A 22,820-nucleotide genomic window follows, 5' to 3' on the forward strand; every position below is an offset into this window, starting at 1 on the left:
CAGTTTACATATCTATTCTCGGATTCATTTCTACTGGATAATAAAACAAATTTCAAATTTGGGTTTCCAGATACCCATAAGCGAGTGGAAGACTACGTTATTCAAAATCTGATGTCTCCAGATACCGTCGCTTTTCTTTTTCCCCACAGTGCGAGAAACATGCATACATTCATGCAGATTCCCTATCATTTAATTGCTTTTTATATAATGCAGGGCTCTAATATTTCGTGGCAAAAATTCAAAAAGTGAAACGCCTTCTTTTATAGCAGACGGCGCAAAATGCCAAAACGAAATTAATAGGCCTTTTTGGAAATTGTCCCTTTGGACTTAAAAACAAGGGGGGAGATACAATTTAAGAATATCTAATCAATTTCCTGACAAAAGCTTTTTTAGATAATTCTGTAGAAGATTAATATTTTGAGTTGCTTAATTAATTTTGTAAAAAAATTAGTAAAAACAAATGCGTTAATAATATGTTTCACGGTCTAAACAAAATAACCTAAGGAAATTCTACATGGATATCCCTACAGCGCTGTTTCCGACATTGAAAATTAAACACCTACAATGGTATCCAAAACACAACATACAAACATAAAAAGACGACGATGAAAGGTTTGCTCTAGATTTGATACACGCAATTCTACGAGAGCATTTGAGCAAAGTGTTTTTGACAATCATGCATTCATAAATACGCCGAATCAAAGCCCAAAGAGATAAGTGCTTTTCGCTGCTACGGAAAATGAGAAACGTTAGTGAATAATCCTGTCACAGGACAAAATGGGAAAGGCATAACTAGAACAATACCTTCGCTATTCTCGCACAGAAAAGAAAAAAAAAAAAAAAAAAGTGTGACAAGCAACTATTTGGTTTGCCACTGACCCAAATAGAAGACAAATGAGCCATTTATCTGGAACTTACTAATTATATTCGCTTTAAAAGGCTATATAGGACGTGCCTGAAGAGAAGTCATTGAGTATAACAATCAAGCTAAAACCTTACAGCTAAAACGTTACCAACTTCCATTTTGAACTTATCTTGCGTTAATTTATATACCAGTGGTCTTATGCCGAGAGTCAAAAACCGCGATTCTGCAAGCTAAAATAAAAGTTCAAAAAGAAAATTACATTCACACTAGTTAACTAGTATTATTAATAAAAAATCCGTACGAGTACTACGATAAATCAGAAGACTTGCAAATGAAAGAAAGGTAACAAATTATCGACATGCGAAAAGATTCGACGTTCAAACTTAATTTCAGCCAGAGCATCTCCTAAATTTTTGGTTTCAGTTTCATGCAAAATCCCCAGAAGTTTCTAACAAAGCTATAAACATTTTCCTGCCATTCGGAACATCATATTTAACTACATGTTATAGCTGTCCCATGCACAAAATTTCAGTGTTCTGAGGCTACTTGTTTTTGAGTTAAGCAAGATATAAACATACATACGTGCGTACGTACGTACAGACATCCCGAAAAAATATCTTCTGAATCCCTTTTAAATCAATTTTATAATCCATTTGAATATTCCAGTCTTTTATTCTGTCCTTCCGCACAGATGTCACGCAAAAACATCGTTAAATTCCATTCAAAAGCGTTAAAAATGGATATCTTATTTGAAATATGATACATGGAATTTTTCATGAGTACAATACTTCGTACAAGGAAGTAACCAAGCATGCAGTCAGCCGGTTCGCCTGGAATCGAACCCAGAACGAACTACGTACAAGCAGTCAGCAACCCTCTAGCCGATCGGCCACTTGTGAGGTTCAGGTCCGATTTAATGATTGATTTCACCATTAAAATAAAGGAATTGTGTTTTTCTATGGCAATATTCACATGATTTACGGAATCCCTGTACTTGTATTCATACTTTTTTCGTCGCCTGGTACTTGTCCCTCTGTAAGATCTTTTTCAATTTGTTCAACGTAATTATCGCACAGCCATACCAAAACCGGACGAAAATTGATTGCAATTTTAAACTATCATCTTACAGCAAATAATACTATTTCTATGTGTGCTACACTATATTATTAACTCTTGGCAATAGGCCACAAATAGCTGTTACAGAAATTCACTAACTAAGCATGAAGCTATTAACCAACCGCTGCAAAGCGGAAGACATATCACCCACCGTTCCAGTAGGAAGATAATAAATCCCTGCCTAATTAATCAAGCAACGCAGGGAAACACACAGGACAAGAATCCCATCTAAAGGAAATCGAAGGAAATCGGCTTTAGCGTCTCCTTTTGCATTGTAATTTAACTTCCCTCGTTAACCGCAAATAATTAATTTTTAAATAGAGTGTGCTGAAGATTATCAGCATTGTGGCTTTTGAGGATTTCAATTATTCTTCTGCAAAGTATTCTTTCTCAATGGATCTACAATTTAGACTTCCGAAAGCTCTAACGAAACATGGTCTCCTTACGATTAAGTTCTTTCCGTTGTTGCCAAAAAAAAAAGAAAAGAAAAGAAAAAAAGAAAAAAAAAAAAAATAAGAATGCTTTGGTGTATAAAATGGTTAATAGTCTTCCTCCCCTTATTTCAATTACATTTCAATCTGTCTCAAGGATAATGGACGTAATAAACAATATATACAAAAACAAATATTCTCAAGATGAATTTTATTTCATCTTAGTAAAGAAACACGTTCTTCTATAAATAAGTGGTTCTTTTATTAATTAGTTAGCCTCACATTCTCTAACGAATCTGTGACATCAAAAACCAATTCCCCCCACTGCCGATCAGTTTAAATATCAGGAATTGTTTACATATTTTGCTAAACAAGTAATAATTCCCAAACAGAAACAATAATCCTTGTGACGTATTTTTATATGAACCAAGGAAAAAAATCAGATGTGGATACCACATCATTTCCTTGCACAGCCTTTATATTATGCACATTTTTTGCTAAACTTCGTTTAAATTTATTTTTTCGTATTTCATTAGAAATATGTTTCTTAATCAATCCGTTGAGTTCTTACTTCGCAGCAAGGCAGAAATACATAAAAACTCAAAACGCCTTCATTAAACATTGTAAAATGCAGAAAAAATATCTAAAATCCAAAATGCAGTTTAAAACAGTTCTAAAAACATTTGCAACTAAAATCAGAATTTCTATGGGAAAACAAGCTATTCGGCCAACGGACAGGAAGACCAAATTTTTGGTGACCAAAAATTTAAAGTTAACTTTCGGTCCCACTCAGCAAAAAGAAACTCAAGTTGGTGCACCAACTGATTTTATTCACTACACTACTAAGAGTTTCAAATGTAAAGAAATAGCCGCCTCGTTAGGCCTAGCGAAATCTACGATTTTAAGTTGTTGATAATTCTACAACTATTGCATGCCGATTAACTAAAGGCACAAAAACCTTAAACTGAACAGAAAAACAACATAATTCAATCACTTTTAAAGCAAAAAACGCACAATTTACCGACATTTAAGACCAAAAAAAAAAAAAAAAAAAAACTCACCGAGCCGGGTAAGAAGGTATGTATATATTTCATTCAATACAAAACAATTCTTTTGAAAACCAAAAACATATCTAGTATTTTCGCGCATTAAGCTGCAAGGGGAATACTCCTATTAAAATTATATTACTTCAAATTAAGAATTAGTTTCGTTATTTTTAAAGCAATATTCGCTATACTAAACAAAAATTCGTTAAAGTGTTACAAAATATGAAATAGATAATAAAACAAATTCCAAATTCCGGCTTCCAGATGCCCATATTCGAGTGGAGGACCACGTAATTCGAAATTTGATGTCTCTAGGTACCGTCATTTTTTCACGACGAGAGAAACATACCTGCATTCATGCTGATTCTTCATTATTTAATTTCGTTAAATATAATTTAATAATAAGTATTCGGTGGCAACAATTTGAAAAGTGATTCACAATTTTATAGTGAATCATCGCAAAATGCCAAAATGAAATTAATAGTCCTTCTGGGCAAATTGCCCCTTTGAACTAAAAATAACAATACACATTAACTAAAATAACATTAAACAATATAATTAAAAATACAGAATTCTTGTTACTTGTTTGTAACATTCCGTGGCGACGTTCATTTTGTGCTAATCATTTCAACTAAGCCTAACATAGGAACAATTAAACAACTTAATTAAAAACATACAGTTCTTGTTATTGCTTGCAATTGCTACAGTAGTGTTTATTCTACGCTAATCACATCAGCTAAGCCTAACTTAGGAATAATAAATTAAAGTCTTATTAGTTTGCTTCTAACTTTCCATCGCGGTGTTTATTTAATCACATCAGCCATGCCTAAATTAGGAACAATAAATAAACAACTTAATTAAAAACATAGAATTCTTTTTAATTTGCTTGTGAAGTTCCGTCGTGATGTTTATTCTACGCTAATCACATCAGCTAAGCTTAACATAGGAACAGTAAATAAACAACTTTAACACACAGTTTCATAAAAACATACAGTTTCTATTATTGCTTTTAACTTTCTATCGAGATGTTTACTCTACGCTAATTACATCAGCTATGGGAACAATACACAAACAAACTCAATTTAAAACCTAATATTCTTAATGATTTGCTTACAAGTTTTTTCTTCTAATTACAACCTATTTTATTATTTTCAAAACCGATACAGTAAAACTCAGACTTTTAGAAAACTCATTTGCGGGTTCTGAACATTTTTGAGTTATAACATGTGATTCCAACTCACATGACTGTGACTTATCTCACTTCTCTGACAGTAACATCAGAACAAGCCAACGAAATACCGTGGCAACAGCCTTGAGCACCACGCAGGTGACAGTGCGATTTAGCACAGTTCTACCCCCGATTTTGATAGAGAGCACCCGAGGGGATGGATCCGAGGGTCTCCCTTTCGCTTTCCAGCCATCCATACAAGAGGACTTTCGGGTTGTCGCATATTTGGAAAGCTGCCATGCAGCATCGACACTATACATTTACAAACATCCACGCCTTCTCCGGAATTCGAACCCGAAAACCCGAGTCAGACCCGCTAACCACTACACCCGTTGGATGGCTCAACTGTCACGAAAGATTTTTAAGTATCCAAAGTTTCACAAATACCAGTTGGCTCCTCTAAGAGAATCTTTTACAAAAGGAATTTTTTTAAACTGACCGTTCTTTGCAAACCCTTGAAAATACTCCGAAAAACATCTAGAAAAATATAGCGTTTTTCTTTTTCACATTCCGGCTGAATTATCCAATAAAACTTCAGTAAACGGAAGTGAAGGATATACAATTGGATAATTACATTCTTGAGAAGATTAAATAAGGAAATTTTTGCTAGCGCCACGTGACACACAAAGCCACTGGGAAAAAAAAAAAAAAAAAAAAAGAAACAAAACTTAAAAAACAAAGAATACCATGAAGCGCTTCGCGTTACATGGTACTCCAAACACAGGTCGAAAAGAACTTTTTATTCTCAGTGTCAGATGAATATTTGCCTGCTCTTTTTAAAAGCACTTTGTTGGGGCTATTTTTCGAATGACTTTTTTCAGGACTTGTTGGAAAGTCAGTTTTTCAGAATTTTTAACTTTTCTTCAAAAACGCTGCATTATACGGTCGAGAAAAGAGATTGAAGGAGGTATTCGGAAGTTTATTTTTTGCTGTGCGGTGCTTGAAAAATACGCAGGTACTTGCAGAGTTCTGAAACAATCAATAATTAAATTAAATATTAAGCAAATCCACGGTTTACAGAAGTGCTAAAAATCGATTGTTCTGCTTTACAAGTTAAAATTGTTATACACGGGTAGAGAAAATTTAATGCTTTTTGTGCTACATCCAAACTGAGCAGAATTGCACAATATAAGCAGAAATACAAACGCAATGACTCACATTTGTTTCCGGACACTTGTGTTTTTTAACTTTAATTGCACACATCTTGCATTAATTATTGAAATACAACATTTTTCTAACGCATTATGTTTCACTATTTTTCAGCCCAGCTTCAACAAAACAGATATTAAAATATTCCTAGTGATGATTTAATAATTTGTTCAAAATGTGTTAAAAAGTAATTCACATAATAATTCGGACACCGAAAACTTTCGTTGAAATGCTTCGTTAGGCAATGTTTCTTGTTACTTAAAATACAGTGGCTCATAAAAATGATCGGACATTTTGAATTTTTGTATTCTTTAATGAATATTCATTAAAGAATAGTATTCTTTAATGAATATAAAAACTAAAACAAACTAAACGGAGCATTCTTACATGAAAAAATGTAATTGAATGCATGAAAAGTGTATTTACAGCTAAAGAATACCCAACAAAATACTGAATGTCACCATTTTATCATGCTTTTATTAAATATTGTTACAAATTTTATACATATGTAAATAATTTTAGTGAAACTATATGTGAAATCGTAGTATTTTTTTCCTGTATTACATAGAGTGAACATCTAAAGAAGCAAGGCTCTGCCGTTAAAGTAAGAATACAGGGTAAGTCTAACATTCAGTAAAGGATAACTCGCTATGGCGATGGTTTTGGCGACTCATTTTTGGCTCCAAACTTGGTGATATTTTGTCTGGTCCTTGTATAACTGTAATGGGTATGGTAACTGAATAACTGTAATTGATGCTATTTATAGCTGTAACGGTATCTGGCCACCATATATACCTTGCAAAAATTTCCAGAAGAGGAAGATACTGGAAATCTCTCAACGGTCAGGAGAAAACTATATAAAACCGGGTAAGGCATCAGTTTCTGAAAAGTAGTTGATACACACACTGGCCAATGAATTAGAAACCTTTGAGATTTTCATTTCAATGCTAGGCTAGAAATAAAGTATGTTTTTTTTTTTTTTTTTTTTTTTTTTTTTTTAAATGGCGTGGGTGCACTTGGTAAGAATGCAGTAGAAGTAAGAGTGCTTTTCGCGAAGAATAAAGTAAAATGGGAAAAACGACAGATCTTTCACCATTTGAAAAAAAGACTTATTGTTGTTGTCCGGTTAGCAGGGTTCTCGAATTCGAAGACAGTAAATCTCACTGAGTTCTCAAAATCAGCCATATCAAAGGTTTTCAAAAGTTGGAATCAGAACTCACAGTCCTTCTCTAAAAGATGTAACTGCGGTTCGAGCATATTTTTACAAGAGAGTAATCGACGGAGTCTACGGCAGAGCAGGGACTCTACTGTGCTTCAACTGACACAGATCGTCAATCAAGGCTCTTCCCCGCAGATTACAGCTCGAACCATGCGCTGAGAATTGCAGAGGATAGGAATGCATAGTCAGTCGGGTGCCTGTGAGAAAACCCCATATTTCTGCCCGACATGCAAGAATTCGTTTACAGTGATGTCAGGAAAAAAGACACTGGACAACTGAGGATTGGAAACGGATAATGTGGTCAGATGAATCACGCTACACCTTATTTTGCGCTGATCGAAAACGCCGAATTTGGCAAGAATTCCATGATAGTGATAGTGACGGAGGACGTGGCCACTCCCCTTTACTATTAAGTTAATTAGCATATAGGGCCACGTCCGCCCTTATCCAGAGTAAAGCCAGAGAGGCCACATGGGAGGCTTGCACCAAGACGCCCAAACCCAACACCTGGACCATCCGGTTGGCAGTTCCGCGAACCAAATGCCACCGGGTAGACTCCCGCCCAAAGTGCCCGGGTCAAGTGTTTATTGAATCTTCAAAAATATCATTGTACATGGCTAAACAAGGGCAGATATACATTAGTAGTTATTTACATGTTTCTGTTTATACATATTTACTGACATACAATCCAGTTCTGTTACATACATATACTTTCTAAATACCTACATGACATTACCTTAATTTGCTTTGGAATAATAAGACAGAGCTAGCATATACACCTAGCACAATAAAAAATTTAAAAAATAATTAAAAAAAATTAACATGCATTAGAACACGCTTGTTTACACTATATACACACATCGCAGACATATCTACATTACTTATGCTTGAATGTTACTGATTTACATTGAAATTAGCTGACATACTGACCAGTTATGTTACATACATGTCATAATATAAGCAAAGGAAAATGTCGGAACACTGTAGATGCACTGTAGATGCGTGATTAGACCCGTACTGAAGAAGAATTTTGATTGCGTAGTATTTAAAAAGCTTGGTGGTCGAGGCAGTTTTAATTCCATTTTTATTTCCAATTGATATTTGTGGCCACAATCACTTGGCACTCTAGTCGTGCCTTTCCACAGAAGATTTACATTTTTGATATTGTTGAGATAGAAAGCAAGCCAGCGAAATTACATCTTAGCAGAGTAAAGAGCAAAGCTGAAGTGCGTAGTTATGCAAGATGGAGGCACGCGAAGAGAAAAGTTTTGGTTTACAGGGACAGTTTCAGTTCTTAATTATTACGTCATCAGAGTTGCGCGGGCCATAGAGTGATCTAGAAATGACGCAATGCAAAGAAGTTATTACGATTTTAGAATAGAGAGGAAGAATTAATGTTTATAGTTTAATCTATAATTTTGAATCATATATTTTTATCTTACATACATATGTAAATATATTTTATACACCTGTTCTAGTTCATACATATTCCTTAGTAAATACACGATGCTACATACAAACTGAAGATATACCTTATAAACCAGTACCGGTGCATATACCTTAATTAAATATTCACAATACTATATTCTGTCTACGTTCCTGGAGCAGACCAAACTACTTACATACGTAAAAAAAAAATTAAGAATCCCATGAAGCCATCTTGCCTTACTCGCACTGTGCAAGGGTCTGTTGGAAGTATCCGTAATGTGGAACATATTCAGCTGGCATGGAAGTGGTGCCCTGGTGTTCCTTGAGGGTAAATAAACAGCCGTGAAATACCTAAATATACTGGCATATCAAGCGCACCCTGCAATGTTGCATTTTTACCCTGACGACGACGGATACTTTATGCCACTATACACAATGACAATGCCACTATACATCGTGCCAGAAGTTGTTCAAAATTGATTCGCTGAACATCAGTCCGACTTTCATTGCCTTCCCTGGCCACCGCATAGCCCGGATCTTAACCCATAAAAAATGTGTGTGAAAGACGCATGCGACAGCACTCTCCTCTTACATCTAATGTATAAGATCTAAAAAGCTGGCATAGCCAATGCATGGTATTATCCGGATGTAAATGCACACCAGAGGCATGTAGACTCGATGCCCAAACGAATCAGAGCAGTTATCCGTGCAAAAGGTGGTCCAATAAAATACTGATTTTTGGTTTTCATTGGCCACTGTATGTAATTCAGAGCTGAATGCGGAGTATTGAGGTATCCGTGAGAGTTTCGCCTTTTAGATGCACTTTGCATTGCGTTGTGTTTAGCGTTCTTAGTAGTTTGAAGGGCAACTACTGTTTGTGCTTTGCGCTACTGACAAGATCTGTACGAGTAATTTTGTAAAAAGTTCCAGAACCGTAACGTGTTTCTTTTCATCAAATAAATTTGATCAGGTTATTAACGGTACTATGTACATTCAATACATTACGAACCCGTACGCAAGCAGCAATATAAACAACTTTGTTCAAACTGTCTAAACACTTATGCGAGTTTATTTTTAAAACGTTTCGAACAAATTATTTGTTACCAAAAACGTATGGTATAAACTTTTTCAAAACAAGCAGATTTTTAAGACGCTGATCAGTGATATATGAAAAAAAAAAAATAATAAAGCTATTTTACTAGTATTTAGTAAGTGGTATTCGCAAATAAAACTGAAAAACACAAGTTTCCGAAAACAAATGAGAACTGCTGTTATGTATTCGATCGCAAAATACACTTTACATTGAAAATTTACATTTAGCGTTGGTACACGTCTAGAATAACCATTCAATTGTTTAGGGCAAGAAAACAATTCCTCGGAAATTGAATAAATATATTACTTTCATGAATCCTAAGAAACCCACACTCCCTCACCCAATTCCGCCATATACTCTAAAAAAAAAAAAAAAAAAAAAAAAATTAAAAAAAAAAAAATTCATGCGTGGATTCGGAGTGTTTTCGCGATGACAAAACAAAACATTCAATACTTTCGCAATAACAACAATAGCTCGAGCAAACCTTCCCGTCGTACTTTTCGCGTAATATATATATATATATATATATACACATACACTAAGCACGCGGGGCAGGGTCAGGTAACAAACAAACAGAAACGGAGTCGCATACGACAGGCGCGACGAAGTTTCCGGAAGAACGGGGCAATAACTGCAAATTTTCGAGACGTAGAATCGATACATATATGTGTATACTATATCCCATAAAATCGGCCTCCGTAATAATACGAACGGAAAAATACGTTCGTGCCCGTTTCCACTCCCACGTTACGTTATTCTCTCCTCAGACCATCGAACATAAAAACCGAAAGGAAGAGACCAGAACCACCACCACCACCAAGGTGGATGAAGGGAGAAGAAAGATTTGTTTCTCCTTCCATCCGCATTTCGCGACCTTTTTGTTTTTCGTTTATTTTACAAATGACACGCACTGTTCGCTCCTTTTATTTCTCCGTTCTATCCACAACATCCCTGCTTTTTCGTTGGTAAGTGGAGCGTCACGAAGAAAGGGGCATCGTCTGCGAATCAAATCGTGCAGGTGTGGCATGTGAAACGCAGATGAAAACTGGGCAAGCTAGATATTCGAACTTCAGTGATGTGAGCTTTACCCTGGGGATGAGATAACACGAAAATGGATTTTCAACACGCTTCCGCAATGCTTAAAACGTTTATCATAGACTATTAATTTTAATTACTTGTGTATCATCGCGTTGGAGAATTTTTCACGTTTCTGAACTTATATTTAAAATTTAAATTCAGATTTTATAAAACTGATTACAAAATTTAAAACTGGAAAAAATTGTTCAGAAATGCGAAAAGAAGAAACGCGATTCTTATGAATTGTTGGTGATTGTAGGGAAGAATTCCATTTTTCTTTGAAAAGTCGAAAACTTTCTGAGAAATAAACAATGATTCTGTTGTTTTAATTGCACATATTTACTTTTTATTAATTAAACATTTTAATTACTAATTCTAATTTTCTACAATAGCACACTTTTACTGCCTAAATTACTTACTGTATAACGAACACTGTCTTATATGCTCCTTCTCGTTCCCCCCCCTTTTTTTAAGAGATGATTAACTATGCGAGACATGCATTTATATGTGAGGTATTCACATGTTTGATTGGCTGACGATTTTCGTTATTACAATGTCATGTGTGACGTCAATTCCATTGCAAATTTGCATATCCAAAAACGAGTAGAACTTTTGCACTTCCACCGATAGATAGAGAATACTTTTAATACTGAATCGACTGCAATAAAAAAGAGGTGCAGAACTAGATGTTGTATCAGTCCTATATACGAAATTTCAACGTTATACGGCTAATCGTTTTTGAATTATCGAAAATATACACAAACGCATGTACGTACAGGCATCACGAAAAAAATCCAGTTTGAATCCATTTTACAATCCGTTTTGGAAAAAAAAGAACAAGCTAAAATTTGCCTACACTGCTATACTGCACAATTAGCTATGCACTGGATCTGCGGTGTGAACCTCCCCCCCCCCACCCAAATGGCCGGCACTCAGACGACTTCGGCTTGAATACAACTAAGGCCAAAAGTGGTGGTCACTTTATTACGATGCCCCTAATAGGCGGGCCATCTTTGCCTCCTATGTAGGGAAGGACAGTTAAAAACATGTCTTCTCCAGGATTCGATTCCGGGCCCTTTGGTATCGCAGTCGGCTTCCCTAATCCCTATACCGTCTGGGCGGCGTTGCAAAAACTAAAAAAAACAACTGATTTTTCACGCAAAATGGGCAAGAATCGAGGATGTTAAGCTAAAACGTGGTAATGATGAGGTTCTTATCTTTGCGATTTCAATTACTGTTAAAACACAAGTCTACAGATTGTTTACCTTTTGAGCGAGGCTATTTTAACGATTTTTTTTTTTTTATTATTATTATTATTTTATTTCATTTTTTGTACTGGGTTCGGATAACACGGAACTTCTGTTAATCGTAACTCGAATAATCGGAGCTTTACTGTACTTGGAAAAGTGCCGAATATATAAATATTTGCCTCAGAGTTAATTTTGTAAAGGAGTTAATGGATTTCCATCGAGGGATTATAGTTGCACACTTGCTTCCCAGATGAGATAACCGAACTTATAAATATTGCATTAGTTTTGTTTAAAACATGAGAATAGGCTCCCGAACGACACCGAGGTTTTGGCCAGCTTTCGGAAGGCTCTGCTCGGATTTATGATCTCAAGAAAATATCGCGCATGGTATTTGGTATGAAATACATAATCAAGGTTCAATTTCAACCTCCCATCTTAAATAAAAATGTGAAATTAAAAATTAACCAAAAGGGTAGAAATACTTATTATTTGATAAAATAAAGTTTAGCGAGAAACCGATCTTCAGTTTGTGCACGCTCTCTTGTGTCAAGGCATCGTTATGCCAGGGCACCGTTGTGAAGCGGTCCCGTTAAAATTTTGAGATAAGGATTTCGCATTTTCAATATAATGTCTCCATCTTCGTTGCAAGTAAGTTATAGTTCGAACTCGTCAAACTGGAATATATATATGATATATAAAATGGCAACAGTGGCAAACTTGCTGCCATTCTGCCAAAATACTTGGAATCATCCAGATGGAGTTTTAACAATGTGGCGCAGGATGATGACAAGATGGAATTTACTATCGAAGCAAGGCCGCCTACCGGGTATAGTGGTTACATACCCTGACTGCCGTAGCGATGGGCCCACGTTCGAATCCCGGAAAAGGCATGGTTGTAATTGCCCGTCACTTCATAGACGGCTACGCTGACCACCTATTAGGTGCTTCCATAATGAAATGGTCACCACTCCTTGTAGTGGCGCAAGGCTAATGGCTATTAAATAAAGCTACTGGCCATCCAAAAAAAAAAAAAAACTATCGAAGGAGGGAAAGTCTTCATATCGTGGAGTGATCAATTCTATCGTCAGTTTTCTTTCGCGCCTTAATTTCATATTCACAGAAATAAATGCGAAGATTCGTACTGATGTGCAAAGTTGGAAACCAAAAATTTTAGCAAATTTTTTTTCGGTGCATAAAAACATTTTTACATAAACAGCGTATATTTCATTGTTTACTTTTAAAAATAATGAAACTATAGTTTTAGCGGGAATATTCCTTCTGTAGTAAGGGAAAAAGAAAAGAAAGGCCAACAGGTATTTATCCCATTTGAGTTGGATCCCATCTGAGTTGGATCGTAATTGATTTGACGTGACATTTGCCAATACTGTGGTCTTTTATGCAAGAATTATTTTTTCTAAAATAATTTTGGTTTTTGTACATTTTCTCCATTTTAGTCAAAAAAATAAAGTAATAATTATTTATTATAATATAATTATTTATTTATTATAACTAATGATTTAGAAATTTCCTTTTTCAGTACATATTTCAGTGCATAAAATACATCTACATCAATGTAGATGTATTTTAGTTCAAAGATAAAAAAGATACATAATAATTATTAATTATAAGCATTATTACGATAATTATTTATTATTACAATAATTATATTAGAATACATTGTAATGAAAATTATACGATGTTGTTATAATTATTTAATTATTATAGTTAAATTATTATACAAAAATATTTATTTATTAGACTTTAACACAAAATTATGTATATTTAACAGGATTAAGCTTTGAAAACACTCACCTTTTTACAAATCTATTAATAAATATATATATATATATGCACAAAATTAAACACAATGTAATCGAACAGTTTATTAAAAATGATGATTAATATATTATTTCAGGATACTTTAAAGTTTTTTTCTTCTTCCTGAAATCTATAGAAAAATCCTGCATGATTATTCATGTTCCATCCACACACCCTATTTCATCAATTATTCGGTCCGAATGGTGCATACATGTTTTTGCTCATGGTCGCGGCCGATGTGGTTAAACTATGCATTGTACGCCTTTGAAGACCTATCAGAGGCCAAATGATAAATCTGATCAGAACTGGTAACTCGACCTGGATCCAAGGATTCATTGACGCTTTTCTGGTTTTCCTCAGATGTGAGAATATGACCCATTTTCTTAAGGAAAGTCCTTCATGAAGATATCTTTCACTTCAGGGTAGATAGTCTTAGTGTACTTTCAATTTAAGAACACTTATTCTAAATGTTCAAAAAATCTATTAAAAATCTATTTCTGCCTAAATTACAATTACGCCAATGCCCAGTCAGAACTACTTTTACCCTACATGTTATAAAATAAAAATTATAAGATAAAAAAATACAAATCTTGGTAGCGTTTCGCTATCGTCACACTCTTTGAACAAAGTTAAGCTCTTCTTAACGCTCGAGTTCTGTGACGTCTTTTCACATATAAAAGTGTGAAAAGCGAAGACACAAAGGGAGTAGGTAACAGTTGCTCTACAGCAGACTATGAGTCGGTAACATCACATAAGACAAACCTTGTAGCACAGTAACCTCAGTCACAATCAGGACTTTTTCCCACGGATCAAAATTATGATGCAGCTTATCATCCATCAATTGCCTGGGAATCTTCTTATCTTCTTTAACCCAGTCACTGACTCGAAACGTGCTCCATTCAGCAAATACTGGATTTAAGGAGAAAAGGGCAAAATATATTAAAGTAATAGATCTGGTAGGTAAGAAAAGTACTGAAATATACTCTTTTGCAAAAAAATCGAAGCATTTCGAAGGAAGTAGTTGTTTTTGATGAAACTGAATATGTGTATAGCTCATACACGGATAATAAAATGATTATAGGTCACAGTACCTGTTCACGGCTCACAATCACCCATTGAGTGTTCAAATTAGTAGTTGGTCGAACCGTCCCTGGCGGCAATGCATACTTGAATTCGTCGAGACAAGGAGTGGTAGAGGTTCCTGATGTCATCCTACGACACATTCTGCCAGGCATTCATCAGTTGTCGCTCCAGATCTGCAATATTTTGTGGTGCCCCAATCTGGCAGCCTACCATGCCCCAAACATGATCGGTTGGTGAAAGGTCTGGTGGCCTTGCTGGCCAAGGATGACTATGAACCGCACGAAGACACTCCAGAGATATGCGAGTGGTATATGGCCTGGCATTATCTTGTTGGAAAATGCCCTCAGGATGACGTGCCATGAAGGGAATGCAACCGGCCGCAGGATGATATCAACATATCGTTGAGTTGTTAAAGATGAGCGGAGGATGACTATGACCTGCTGTCATAAGAAATAGCACCCCACATCATCACACCAGGGGTTATGACTGTATGCCTTTGTAAAACAAAAGCTGATTGGAACCGCTGGCCCCCGTCCTCTCCACACACGAACACGTTGGTCATCTGCTTCAAGAGTGAAGTGGAATTCAGTGCTGAACACAATACGATGCCAGTCTGATGGCAGCCATGATGATCGGCCGTGACGCCATTCCAGACGACTCCGCCGATGTTGTGGGGTCAAATGCCTCTGTGAGCGTAAAGCCGCCTCAGATAAGCGCCGTGAGATGGTGGACAGCATCACGGGAGGTATAGACGTGGCTGTAGTGCGCTGAATAGTCGACAATGATACCGTTGGGGCGGTTCGGACGCGGCGAACAATCATCCGTTCTTGCCTCGAATTTGTGCTCCTTGGCCTTCCAGAGCCTTCATTTCGTCCGAAATTCCCTTGTAGCACCATTGCTGCCAACATATTTGCACATCAGTGTCTGTACGCTACAAGTGGCGGCCTATTGCTCGGCATGACCACCTAACTTCACGCAACCCTACAATGCGACCACATTCGAGGTCGTTTAGTTGATTGTAAGGTCTTCGATATCGTCGTAATGGCATCTTCAGTTGCTTCTTTACGGAACTACAATGGCAGCAACAAAAAAAGATAACTTTTCTGCCTTTGTTAATGGTTTTATTCTTTGTTACTGGCTTTATGCGAATTGCGCACTAGAAATGCGCGCTATGATGCCAATTCCTGTTCATTAACCTTCAAACTTTGATCATTTGTATGTTCGATCAAGATGTTTTTGCATACCAAATTTCGTCGAAAAGTCCTTCTTGGTGCTTCGATTTTTTTGCAAAAGAATGTATTTCCATTGTTTCTTTTAATGGAACACGTTTATCAGACAACCCTGAATTGGCTCACTTGTAGGGGTTCTTCCCTTAGTTGAATCAAGCGTTCATTCAAATTTTTGTTATCTCTCCTGAACTCCTCAACTTCCCCTCAACTCCAGTATGTAAATTTAAAGTTAAGTGAAGTGAGTATTTAAACAGGTGAATCTTGGAGTTTATTCAGAGCGTGTTTTTGCTAGCCAGCACAAGTTAAGTTTCTGACCTTGCTGTTATGCGGAGTTGCTGATACATCTTTTGGCTATTTGAATAAGTATTACGCCGGGTAGGCTGTCGAGTCAACCTAGTTTAGTTGTAACTTAAAATGCTAGTCCAGCACTACTCTTTTAGGCTTAAATTTATTGTGTTACAATTCTTAAGTTTCACCGCAAGTTGTCGGTGTTAGTGTAAAGCAAGAAGTACGTACTTTTCTGTTCATTGATAAGAATATGAAAGGATTATTTTCATCCTTCTTCTGTGCTGGTATTATTTCACGCCTGTGCGAGAAGTCGCCAGGTAAAAGGATCTAGTAGGGTTTATGTGGCCAAGAAGGTAAGATCCTATATATTAGCTAGATCCTGGACGCGTAAATTGTTTAACTGGAATCTTTTCTGTTATTGTTTCTTATCTTTTAATGCTATCATTCGATTAATATTATCATAATAGCCGTGGACAAACAAATACGTCAAAATGACAGACAAATATACCATGGTTAGAAATACATATCTAATGAGTAAAACTATTATTTGTCTAATTTCAGTAAATATTAATCATCTAACTGTGACTATTAGCTATTAATTGTGTAACTATAGTCGTTAACTATTATTGTCTAACTATTAAAATATATTAAACTGCGACCGATCAAATCCAACCCTTTTCAGATTTATTTCCCTAAACTTTTAATAGTTAATAGTTACAGGTAGAGGATTATATATTAAACGTTAAACAATTAGCAATTAATCGTCAGACAATTAATACTTTTAAAGCAAATAATATTTATAAGGTAATTAATTTATGATTTGATAACAGTTAATTATTAGTCAGCTAACAATTACAGTAAGAATATTAGCGGTTAATAGTTTAATCAGTAGACAAACAATAATTTGATATTTTTAGAATTACTAGACATTAAATGGTTTTGACACAGTTTATAGTTAGACACTGAATAGTTAATAATTTAAATACTAGACAATAAATAGTTAATAGTATTAAGATTAAGGGTGCATCATCGGTCCAATAATTTCTAGAAATGTAATCAGCTGTTCATAAATGAGCTTTTGCATTAAAGACATTGGGCAGAGTTCACAAGCCTTCGCGTCTTTCCCATTAAAATGTTTCAAAACGCCTCTTTTTATATGTTTCTATTATATTGATACAAAATGAATTGCTATTTTGAAGGATATTTTATTCTCATCTTTTAATGTTAACAGTGCAATTCGATTTCGTTATTTAGGCGCCCGACGCTTTTATTTTTCGTGGTTTAAAAGTGCAAATGAATTTTGTAGACAATTATTTAATTTTATTGCCATTAAACTATACGATAACTCATTTTTCTTCTTTTAGCTATGTCATTTATCATTTTATGAGTTTTAAATGAAAGGTTATTTTGCAAAAACACTTTCTTTTAAACCTTACTTTAGTATTTCTTAAATTTTAACCAGTACACAATGCTGCGTTCATTTCAGAAGTCGAGACATACATTCCCATTATTTGGCGTTCCAAAGAATCCACTGCTCTGCGAGGAACAGGAAGCCAGAATGAATTTCTTTCTCTTTTTACGGCCCATCGAATCTCTGTGGAACGACTCCACCACTTCGCATAGAACGAACTTAACGAGGAGGGCCCTTGTCTTTTGTGGAAGACACAATCGAACAGCGGATCCTTACAACCCTGTCTGTGTCCGAATAAGGTCGTTCGCTTTGTTTTACGGCACTAATTAAGAATGTTTTTAAATCGAAACCGGCCTTCAATCAGTTAACTCCAGCAACTGAAGAAGTACGTTTGCAATCAGTGGTGCATAGCAAAGGAGGCTTGCTTTTAATCCCGGTAAAACAACACAGGAATTGAAAATTAAGCATTTTTCTGAGGAATTATAAGAATTGATGAGCACTTCTTGAAAGGCTTACTGAACATGGCAAAAGCAATAACACTCGTAATGCAATACGTGGAGGAATGTGAAACGTAAATGATGAAACACAATTTTATATAGGGAAAAAAAAAAAAAAAAAAAAAAAAAAAAAAACGAAGAACACGGATCTTCCTGTTTCTTCTTCCGAAAATTCTGAGCAATTCTAAAACTTTAAATTTAAAATTTTTTAAATTGTCACGACTGCTGTGCTGTGATGTATTCGCTTTTTATAACACTTATCTCTTAGCATTTTATAACACTTCCCTCCTAGCATTTTAACACTAAGCTCTAAAATTTTTTAATTATTATTTGAAACATATTCTGTGCGGATTCTTCGTTACCTATCCGGATGTGAAAGGTCTTCTCACACTTATTTTCATCTTACTTCTATTAGTTACCACTAAACTATATGATCCATTTCATTGTAGCCTCATCTTCTGCTGATGCGTTCGATCTTTCGAAATCCGAGTCTTTTGCCCCCCTACCTTTCCTTCGTTCTTCCGATGTTCATCTTGGGACCCGAAGTAACCGCAGTTTCCAAAACGCTTCATGCGTTTACAAGGTAAGTGAATCAGACTCAATTATTGTCAAATATTATAATGTTAATCTCACAGTTATGGTTGTAGTGAGAACATTTCGAGGTTTTCGAAAGGCAACATCCACTTTTTTTCCTACGCAAATTGGTCGGCGCATTGAAAAAAACCATAAATGACGTTGGAACAATGCACGTGTGACAAAAACTCCCGGGATAAAGCATTTGCAACGAATAACATTGTCAAGGACCATTAACAACACAAGAGAGGAGGGAAAAAATTTATTGGAATTACAAGTTTTCTATGTGCCCACCTTCGCAGATGATAATGCATTGCACGTGGGAGAGTTGGCAACAACGACGAACACAATAACGCAGGAGGAATCAGTATAACTTCACATTTTATGCCATCTTTCAATTCTGAAAAATCCCGTGGATCTGATGTGTACATCCTAGACTTCAGATAACCCCCAAGAACCAAAAATCCATCGGAGTAAGGTCGGCGAATCGAGGTGGCCACGAAACTGCAAAGTTGTGGAAGCTGACTTCAATCTCGTAACGTTGTACACAATGGAAGCTTGTAATTCCAGAACAGTTTTTTACCCTGTCCTGTATTGTCATTGGCGCTTTAAACAAAGCTGTACTTTGAAAAATTTTTATGCCAACAAATTTCGTTACACGTCTATCGTTTCAAAGCCATTTTTTGTATTTCTATAAAGTATTTAAGCATGCCTTCATGGTGTAATGGTCAGTACGTTCGACGCGTATTCCAGAGGTCCGTGGTTCGAGTCCCGGCGAGGGCATTTCTTATTTTTCACATCTCCCGCTTCGAAATAGCCTAATGTCTGTCAGTGGAGCCCGAACTAAAGAAAGGTGGTGGATAATGATTTTCCACCACCAGGATTTGGCGAATGAGTCCCCTAATCTCCAGTCGCCCTTTAAAGGCGGGGAGTATATAAGGTATTTCTCCCGCCTTCTAAGCATGCCTTTGTAGTGTAGTGGTAAGCATGCTCGACTCGCATTCGAGAGGCCCGATTTTCGAGTCCCGGCGAAGGCATTGCGCCTTTTTCATCCCTCCTGTTTCGAAATAACCTAATGTCTCTACATTTCAATGCGCCGATAAATTGCACGGGAAAAGGCGGTATTGCCATTCGAAAGTTTCAAAAAAATTTCACTATAACCGTGACTATTGTTTTAAATCATCCCAATCTCGAGCGACATTCAAATAACAATACCTAAAATTTCCTTTCGCTTGGTTGATCGGATAGGCCGCTAGGGATTCATATATCGGGAGAGTTTTTTTATAACCATTCTGCATATAAGACACATCGAACACATACAACATTTCGGTTATGTCATTAAATTTATAGATCGGATTATGACGTGGAAACACACATGATTGGCGCAGCAAAAATAATGCGATCAAAAAAGACCTTTTACATAAAAGCTTCTTTTTCCAAGAAACTCGTCTGCGCTGAGTGAATCGCGTGGAATTTTTCTATATTTATCGTTATAGTTACATCCAATTTATTTCATTTCATTATAACTATGCACTACGATAAGGGAACTGAATAAGATTTTGGAGGGATAATGTTGCATAACGATAAGGGATTAAAACTAAGAATAAAAGCAAAAATATACACTCTAATAACCAAATAATAAAGTCCCCCAAGGCAGATAGGAAACGAAAGGAATTAAACAGCCAACCAGAAATAAATATAAATAAAAAGAATAAATTTCTCTAGAGAGAAACTAGGAAACGGGAAGAAAATAGGGGAAAGAAGAAATGCCAGTCTATCAAAACGTTTTATACGAGCACCCGAAAATAGTCAAACAATTCAAAAAATGCAAATCTAGATTATGACAATAACGTTAGCGCGGAATTTAATATTAATGAAAAATACAATAAAGCTGAGACTATAAACATAAGGGTAATTCGACAGCAGTATTAAATGTGGATGAAATCCAAAGTCAAAAGGCAAAACAAACGACTATTCTGCAGTCAGCTGTGAAATATATAGAATTAGAAATACCGTTTCCTAATTACAGTAATGCTGCAAATGCTTATAAAAGATAATCGATTGGCATATTATTAATTATAGCAATTAAATGTATTATAAATTTCACGAAAGGCCCCCAATTATCTAATGAATCAAATAAGCGAAAGCGTGAAATTCGCTACGGTACTGTTGCATGAATACGGGTTCGTAATATATTAAATTTACACAGAATTGTTGATAGCTTGATTTGAACACTTCACAGTTCTGGAACATTTCATAAAAATACTCCTACAGCTCTTCACACTATCACAGAGTAAAATCAGTAATTACACTTCAAACTACTAGGAACGTTAAACTCAACGCAATGCAAAGGGCATCAGTTTTCACCCGGCCGCCGAGAAATCTCTAGCAAATTCCATTTCTCGAAATTATGGGAAGTCATATACAGTTAAAGTTACATCTACGGTTGGGGTACGGTTACAGTTGCCTATAGGCTTCAATTACAGTTACTCAGTTACAGTATGCAGGGACCGGACCGAAATGGCAATTTCCTGCCATATTTGGCAACAAAAAATCTGCAGCAAAATCCTCACCAATTTGGTGATATCTCGCCAGTTTAGCGAAATAGCCATTTACTTAATGTTAAATAGACTTGCTCTGTATTGTGCTGAAGATTTGGACAACAAATTGATAAGTTTCCAGAAGTATGTTATTGACCTACAAAGGTAAACAAATTATTTACTGTTACATATTAGAAATATAGATGAAACTCCAATAATGTTTGATAGGACATAAAACAAATGATGTGAAAGGAACGAAAAAGGTTCATACAAAAACAAAAGGTCACGAAAAATTCTCACCTCTCAGTAGTATGCAAAAATGTAATTTCCCAAATGGTGTTTTCATTCGCGTTCACGGAAAAGACTAGATGGACGAAAAATGGTGTAAAATTGCGGATAAGAAATGTTTACCAAAAGCGTCCTGTTGCCTTAAATCCAAAAAGTCTTTTGGTTTGGGACATATTCAGATCCCATCTAACGGATAATATAAAGAAATTGTTGAAACAGTAGAATACAGACATGGCAGTTAATTCCAACACTTTTTTTTTTTTTTTTTTTTTTTTTTTTTTTTTTTTTCCCGGGGCTGGAAGGCCTAATTTTAAATGGTCGATTAAAATGGAAATCATGCTGTTTGGCGACAAACTCCTCACTTGGTGACATTTCTCTAAATTTGGCAATTTTTATAATGAATTTTTAATTTATTTGGTGACTTTCCTTAATATTCTGTAATATTTTGATCGCATTAACCGAATAGTTGATCCCAGTAAGAGATGCATTTTCCATGCTTTTGTATATAATCGGGGGGAAGGGGGGGACTTCAACAATTCGATAATAATATCCGAATAAGAACATTAATCGCGACCACATTAAACCGTATCTACTATATTTAACAGAATTTTTCTTAAGAACCGCCAAACCGCCAAATTGGCGACTCATTAAAAGAAATAAGATATACTGTTACCATTTTTTTAAGTGAGGAATTTTTCAATTGAATTCTTAATTCTTCTTACATTTTAAAATTTATGACGTTTCTTAATGAATAAGTTTTGACTCCTGACAACAAATTTCCGACAAAAGAGGGGGGGGAGAAATAAAAAATAAATAAATCTCCGAAGCATCGCGGAAATGTCACTTCGGCTCAGAGTGTTTCCATTGTCAGCGATGTCTTTGACTTTTATCGCGATGCCAATAGCATTCAAGTAAATCGCAAGGTTGTTAACCTGATTGTTTATTATTACTGTAGCGCTTCGCTAAAATTCCCACACGCAAATTTAACCAAAAATAGTTATTTCTCAGATAAAATTACAAGATGTGCATTCCCAATACTTTTATAAAATAGCGATACACGACATAATGTATGTATGATGCTTCCAGTCTGGTCGAAAATGGTGGTCGCTACAGCAAATACCGTCGCAGTAGGAATGTCGAATTTCGTTTTTATTTATTTTTTACTTTGCAGGAACTTTAAATGAACTGTTC

General features: G+C 35.7%; 1 protein-coding gene and 1 non-coding gene across 17 annotated transcripts in view; one reads left to right on the plus strand and one right to left on the minus strand.

Moving 5' to 3' along the window:
• The window catches only part of LOC118184279 (tyrosine-protein phosphatase Lar-like), a 732,937-nt gene that overhangs the window by 380,205 nt on the left and 329,912 nt on the right, over positions 1-22,820 (minus strand). The gene's annotated exons all lie outside the window — the stretch shown is intronic.
• On the plus strand, positions 19,766-19,838 carry TRNAA-CGC (transfer RNA alanine (anticodon CGC)). The gene has a single exon. It is a non-coding gene; the product is annotated as a tRNA-Ala (tRNA).

The sequence above is a fragment of the Stegodyphus dumicola genome, chromosome 7 (assembly GCF_044657685.1).
Source record: "Stegodyphus dumicola isolate Sdum_Otavi_A_Nest chromosome 7, ASM4465768v1".
Lineage (NCBI taxonomy): Eukaryota > Metazoa > Arthropoda > Arachnida > Araneae > Eresidae > Stegodyphus > Stegodyphus dumicola.